Here is an 8,036-nt window from a genome sequence, read left to right as displayed (position 1 = left end):
CATGCTCTCTGATGTCGTTGGTGATGCCATTCAACATTATCTGAGCAACTTTATTAGCATGAAAAATATTCTCGAAACCTTGACAGTTCCACTGTTTAAGCTGAAGCTTAACAAATTGCAGCTGCTTAGCAAAGGTGTACATAGCAGTGCCAAAGGCAGGCCTCCCTTTCCTCCACCACTCCGCTACAAGAGTCTGCAAAGTAGGATCCCGAAGTCACATGAGTTGGAATTTGAACGAAGGAGAGCGAGCGACCTGAGCAGAAGAAGAAACCATCTTGATGGGCCAGTGGTCAGACCCTCTCCAGTCAAGAATCTCAGAGCTTGTGGACCACTCCCCACCAATCCAAAAACTAGAAACCAGAAAACGATCCAACATTTCCGCAATCCAATACTCCCCTACCCTCCTATTGTTCCAGGTGAACAAACCATTACCAGGCTTAATGTCAACAAGATGCAAGGATGCTATATTATCCCGAAAAAGGAAAGACGAAGGTTCTGACCGCATAACACCCCCTTCTTCTCACTCAACTCAAGGATGGCATTGAAATCACCTGCCATAATCCAAGGATGAAAAGGGACCAACCTTCGCATACAAGAAATATGGGACCATAAGTTCTGCTTACCCTGAAGATCAGTGGGGGCATAGATGTTAGTAAATAAGATATATTCCCCAGTCTCAAGACTAGAGACAACCCTAGATAACGAAGATCTGGATGCCACCCACCAGACAGGGCGAATCCTTAAAGGGTTCCAAAGACAGGCCACCCCTCCTGAGGAGGCCATAGCCCCAATACACCGACACTGGCATCTCCCCCAAAGCTTTGGCACCAGATCCATCATACTTTCCACATATAGTTTTGTCTCCTGCAAAAATAGGATATCAGGAGAATGACTCCTTATCAACTCTTGAGCAACTTTTTGTATAGGGCCATTGTTCAAGCCCCTCACATTCCATGATAAAACAATCATTTAGGGGGGTTGGAAAAGTGAGAATCCAGAGTCTTTACTGACCCTGACTCAACCAAATTCTCCCCCATCGATTTGATCTTCTCCAAATCCTTTTTTCTACCAACCTTTGAACTCTTCTCCGTTGATCCTTTCTTAATGTCCTTCTGGTGGAGACCCAAATGTGAGCCCATCTTGTTATTTTTGGCCCCAACAGATTCCAATTTTTTAGCTAAAGGAGAAACATCCCCCCCAACCAACTCCACTACAACACTAAGAATGGTCCCTAACTGAGCCACAACTGGCAGATCCATCTCCATTTGCTAGCTCCCAACAATTTGCAGAGTCTGGGTCGAGTCCCAATTCACACTATCATTGACCAACCCTGATGCACCCTGATCCAAAGGAGTCAGCCCAGGGTTCACCTCCTGTTGGGTGAGGTTGTCTAGGGCTTCAAACCTGTTAAATGTATCCTCCTCCTGTCTCTCCTATAAGGGCCTCTTTTGTCCCCAATTCCTGTTCTTTGTCTTAACTGGGACAAAACCATCAGTACCCACAACTTCCCCAGTCATGGCAACTTTTCCTTTCTCAGCCCCATCTGTGTTACGGGTCGACTGTTGAGGTTGGTGCACCATCGGTTTATACCTAGGACACTTGCGCTGCAAATGACCATACTCATGACACAAACGACACTGAAATGGTAAAGTCTCATAATCCAGCTGCTGAACCCATGAATAAGAACCCGCACTCATATCTATAGCATCTGGCAGAGGCTTACTAAGATCAATTTCAACACAGATACGGGCGAAGGTCATTACCCTTCTCCCCAGGGTTTGCGATGAGGCTCCAACTGGCCTCCCAAGCACTGAAGCAAGCATCCGTAACACATCCTCCCGACAACATTCCACCGGAAAATGCTGTAAACAAACCCACACTAGGACCCTATTCAGGAGTTCCTCTGAAGGGTTGAACCTTGCATGCCAAGGTTTGATGAACAGCCCCACCTGGTTGTAAAAATACGACCCTCCTTAAAAAAACACTACTTCGATCCTCCATGCAATTGAAGGTAACCATGAAGTAGTTGTTTGCTAGTAACATAATATCCATTTCCCCTTCCGGAGCCCAAGATCTCTAAGCCCAGTTCTCCAAAAATTGCAGAGAAACCCTCATCCCCAAAAGCTTGCAATATAACAAATGTTTTGAAAAGTAATCAACATCTTCCGCTATCATTTTCGGAGGAATACTCAACCTTGGTCTCTCACTGCACCTCTCCAGGAATCCATTAATCTTCGAGATCCGAGAGCCCCCAGCACTTCCAGCCCCAGAATCTGAGGCAAAAAGGTTATTATCAAAGGTCTTTACATTTTGGGGTGGAGATTTCAAACCCACCACAGCCCAGAAATCCATATCGTGAGACGCCTTCGAGGCCTCTCCACCCGATCTAGACATCGCACAACTCAGAGAGCCCACCTCCCGAAAGGAACTGGGCAAGGACGCTACACCCCCTTGCAAGAACACAAACCCTCCCCGCCATGTAGATCGAAACCCCCACTGCCCTTTCTCGCGAATAGGCTGCAACTTCGCAGGGACCCCAAGCCCCTGCCTCCTATAGCACCTCCCACCACCCGCAGCCACCGCACCACCTTCCACCCCCGCAGCCCTGAAGCTAACCCCTCCCACAACAACACCCACACCCGCAAACGCCACCCTCCCGTCGCCGCATCAACATGCATGCTCCACTCACGAGCTAGGGCTACGATGCCCTAGCTCGCGTTCGGCTCCCATCACGCATAGAGCCATCCCCTTATCCATTTTAATGACACCCTCTTGTTTAATGTGAGTTGAGTATTCCTCCCATGTAGCATTAAATACTATAAAATCATCTAAATAGACTATCGCAAATCTATCCATAATCTCCTTAAAATAATATTCATAAATCTCATGAAATTAGGCTCAATTTTACTTTGAGAGAAAAAAATATGACAATGCATCTTTTGCTTCACCTTCTTCTTGATGGCGACCCATTTGGGTTTGCAAACAATACTTAAAAATATGACAATACATCTTTCAAGACTTTTAGTTTTGTGTTGGCCACAATATAAATGCCATTTGGGTATGTAAACACTACTTTTAAGTTTGAATATCTATATGGTAATGATTGCTATTGTATCATTTGAATCTAATTTTCTATCTTTTATGAACTTTCCAAATACTTTTGTGTTAGATAGGCATGTATAGTAGTCAAGGATACGGATTATGATAATCCATGATGCAAGATGTAACAAGGAAGGTAAAACTAAGGATGGGTATTGAAATAAACTATGTAGAAAACTCCTAAAAGCCTAAAATATGTGCTTACAAATGGTTTAAAAAATGAGATAATAGTTTATATAAATAAAAAATAGTTAATAATCAAATATAAATAAAATCCTAAATGCCACCACAAGGATGGGTGAGAGTAATGCCATATAATGCAAGATCCAACCCTAGAAGAATGACGTCTTAGTAAAATTTACATATATGAGAGGAGAATTAAGCCATATTAAAAAAAAAATGACAAATTTGAAAACCCTATTTAAGGAAATAACATTAAGGGGACATCTTTGTTTTGTAAGTAGATATCATGTCTTCCAATAAGTATGGAAATAATATCTTACATGCATCAATGCAGGCTAATTAAATACATGTAAGTAATATAATACGATTATTATATTTTAATCAAAGTCAGTAAATGGAAAATGGAAGTGTCATTTAAAAAAATTAAATACACATGGATAGAGCACTTAGTCACGAGAATGATAAATTCCATTGGTGCCACTTATTTGCGCAAATAATAAACAATATTGATGTTGTAGAGAATCTAATCACTAATATCTATAAAATGATACCCTCATTATGCTCACTAGACCAAAGTTAGAATAGGCTCAACATGTACTCCAGGTCAATCTTGAGCAAATGTTGATTCATCCTTCAAAGCATAAATATGATGTAGCGAGAATTAGGCTTTTGTAACCTAGTTCATCACGATCTCTAAGATTTAAGGATGTGCAAGGATGGTAATCCTTTTAATACCCCAAGGGAAGTTGCTAGCTTGCAAGGGTCACATTCTCCTTAGTCACCCCTTATCGCATTGACTTATAATCTTGGGAGAGAACATTCCCAACATTTTGTTGGCCTATATATGAATTTTGATTCTAATGTAGACGTGTCCATTATGAGCTCCAAATCAAAATATTCTTAAAATAACATCTTCTTGTACTCAATTATGAAAATAACTTGTACAAATAAATATCTTTAAATACTATGACATAACAATATGTCATGGAAATGTGTACCAACTCCCAAGGACTAGTGAAAAATGTGGGAGTAGACAATTTGAATTTGAAAATTTAAAAAATTGGGTTCAATCTTGAATTTTGTTGGATTGACTTGGGATAGGAAGCAACATATCTTATGGTGGAAAATAAATGTGTGCGTGTGAATTTTGCTTTGAAAATGAACCAAACTTAACATATGAGTGCATAATGTATCAATATGTAATTGTATTAAATCATTACATCAAAATGAACCCAAAATTAAATGAAAATTACTATGGAGACACAAATTTCACCATTAGAATAACATTTTTTAAAATTTGAATCTTATTAAAAAACTTTCTTGAATTTGCATTACCATCATCTTTACTAAATTATATTATCATATTAATTATATATATTCAAATTATAGATAAAACATTTTTATTATAGATAAATATTGGAGTTGAGGAAAAATCAACTCTACAACTCCCAAAGATCACCTGCATGCAAACCTGTCACAGAAAGAGAGAAGAAAAATAGCTGTGGAGGCCAGAATTCAGAAATCCAGAAAAGAGGAGTCATATTGATTGTGCAACAAGAATGCAATTCAATAATTACAGTTGTTAATGAAAATACAAAGAGAGAATCCTTATAAAAGGATACTTGAAACCCTAAAGGTGAAAACCCTAAAGAATTATAAGATTCCTAAGTTTAGCTTAAACATAGAGTATAATAGACTAATAATTAAATAAATAATTATTAGCTAATAAAAGATTACTCTAACAATATAAATGAGATCTATTTAAAAAAATTTCACAATATTTCATCAAAATTGAATATATACATATATACAAACAAACTCATCAATTCATATTTCATCAATACAAACTCATTTTTATAAACATAAATAATCCACTTAAGACTTACTACCTCAAATTAAAAATAAAAAAATCAATTTTTATGGTCACATAAATATAGAAGACTAGTTACTACCTCGTTAAAAAAGGACAAAAGAAAAGAATTTGGAGGTTTCCATGTGAAATGAAAGACACACACAATGAATTTGTGTAAAGTCCAAATGAGTAAAATAAATGAAATCAAAAGTAGAAAGGAAAGTGAAAACAAGAAAGGAATTTAAACAATTATTTTATCATTTCTCTTTCTTTTTTTTTAATTCACTTGGTCAAGCTTGGATTTTGGGTCACCACGTAGACTTGACTTTATTGTTATTGTAATTGTTAAACTACACCCTTCTTAACCGTAGTTTATTTTAAACTCCAAATTTCTTATCGCGTGCAAAGATTTGAATTTAATATAGCAGATAAATAAAACACCTAAAAAATAAACATTTTAAAGGTAATTGATATAGTGATTATTATAAAAACGTGTTAAAATTAATAAAAAAGATTTGTTTTAAATTTTGTATAATGGAAATATTTTGTTGTAATGTTTATTTTATCTTATGATATGATTTTAAAATTTGTTATTCGATTTGTATAAGTAAGATTTTAATAAATTGAAATATGAAATGTATTTTATTTAGGATTAAAAATAATGTGATGGTCTCATATTTATATACAATTTCGATCTTAAATTTTGTTGAGTATTGTGTTCTAACTCTTCAACATTTTGTTTGGACTTTAAATACTTGATGGTGGTGCTTACAAACAATGTCACGACTTGATATCTAGTTGGAGGATCCATGACTTGTCTTGATTATAGTTAGGTTTTGTTATATTGATTCAAGACATGTCATATAGAATACAAAGTGCCTAGATGTTTGTCCTTATGTATATGGATGTTGATGCATATTTGTTCTAGATGTTTGATTGTATGTACTTATATCTTTATGATGATCCCTTAAATGGTCTAGGGATTTGTTCTTTTTATGTAACACCATAGCATTTAAATTTGAATACTTTTTGTATGAGATGACATGTAACGACTAGTTAGGATAGGGTCAGTTTGGACCCATAATAAAATTTAAATTTAAAAGTTGGAGAAAAGGTTGCCTTAGTGGGCCTTGATTTAGGAGCACGACTACCTAAACAATTTCAATTCAAGAATAAGAACAACAAGACTAAGGACCAGATCAAGACCATTGGAGAATAAGGATTCATGTTCAAATTAGATGCTAGATGATTACCATATTTTGCACATAAATAACCAAATTAAATAGTAGACTATTGCATAAATTGTTATGGGACTTTTTCCCGTGAAAGAATTTGTAATAAAGGAATATATAAATTTCAAAGTAATTAAGAAACATTATTATAATGAAAGGGTGTGACTTTTGTAACCACCCTTGGGGTATTATTAAAAACCCGTAAATTAATAAAGAATGGGGAGGAGGCACAGGAGAAGAATACAGAGAAGGATAAATTGAAAGGAGCACAAGAAAGGGGATAGTTAAGGTCTGGTGGTTGGGCATTGGGCATTGGAGAAGGGGCATACAGTGTGTGTCCAACTCGAGGTACAACGTACACCTGGGAGTGTCCTGGCCAGGGCTGTGTGTATTTCATGTTGTGAAGGCATGTGGGGTTCTGTGTAAGAACCGTGTTTATTTCATGCTATGAAGGCATGTGGGGTTCTGTGTAAGAACCGTGTCCTCCTGGAGTGCTCCCTTGCCTGAAAACCCTATACCCATAACTAATCCTCTCTCTGCGTGCAGGAAAGTAGCCTCTCCATGATTTACAGATATGTATTTATCAATTTTGTTTATAGTCATTGCCCTAATGTTTCACTGTTATTATTATTAATGTTTTACTATTTAAATTATTGATATAATTGATGTTTATAAAAGTTCCTTCTTGAATATATTTTTTGCATAAATATATTGTTATGTTTTTAATGTTTATTTAATATAATTTGTGAGTAACTTATCTATTATTACATTAAGTAAATTAAAGGATTAATAAATTACCTTACTTTTAAAACTATTTACATTGGGTGAAAAGGTGAATTACATAAATGACAAAGGTCAAAGTGAGTCGAAAATGAATGGGGACAAGTGGTAGATATGCATTTTTCAACTTTACAATTACTAAGCTAGTGTTAAATTTGAAGGAACTCTAAGAATTCATTTGATGGTAGGTGCTAAAAGTTGCGGCCTTTATGAGTGCATTAATAGGTGTAGTGTAAGCAAGTATTGAATACCTCAAATGATTGATTGAATGAAGTATAAAAAATCTTTATCTTGACCTTAATTTTTGTAGGTATAGAAATGATACAACATCATTTAAGTACCTTCATCTCTTTACACATACTAAGAGACAAATAATCTAAATGCATTGAACTGCTAAGTGTGTGTCTAACTTTTTTTAGATTGGCTTAAATTATTGTGTATCTAACCTTTCTTATTAGGTTGGAAACACCAATATATAAGCTTTTTAAAATTAACCATTAAATTTTTGCATGACACAATCTCAATCTTGATCTTCTCAACGCTCAAATCCATCTTACATTTTTAATATTGTAGAAGATTTGAACTCAACCCCATCTAGATGCCTACAACATGAACTTTTCAATCTTATTCTCTTATAAATTTTTTATAAATCATTCAACTTTACCAATAGACCGTATTAAATTGTCATTTAAAACCAAACCAATTTTTAAAAACTTTCTTTCAACGTCTCATTTAAAATACAACCTATCTTAGTAATGACCCTTCACACGTGTCTTGCACGTCAGCCCAGAAAGATTTGACTGGTGGCCGCCACGTCAACGTGATCCGGACCTTTAAATCGACCGACGTCGTTTAAGATCCAACGGTCGTAACAGCTCATGAATGTTACC

This window comes from Cryptomeria japonica, chromosome 8 (genome assembly GCF_030272615.1).
Source record: "Cryptomeria japonica chromosome 8, Sugi_1.0, whole genome shotgun sequence".
NCBI classification, from domain to species: Eukaryota; Viridiplantae; Streptophyta; class Pinopsida; order Cupressales; family Cupressaceae; genus Cryptomeria; species Cryptomeria japonica.
Note: the sequence above shows the minus strand (reverse complement) of the source record.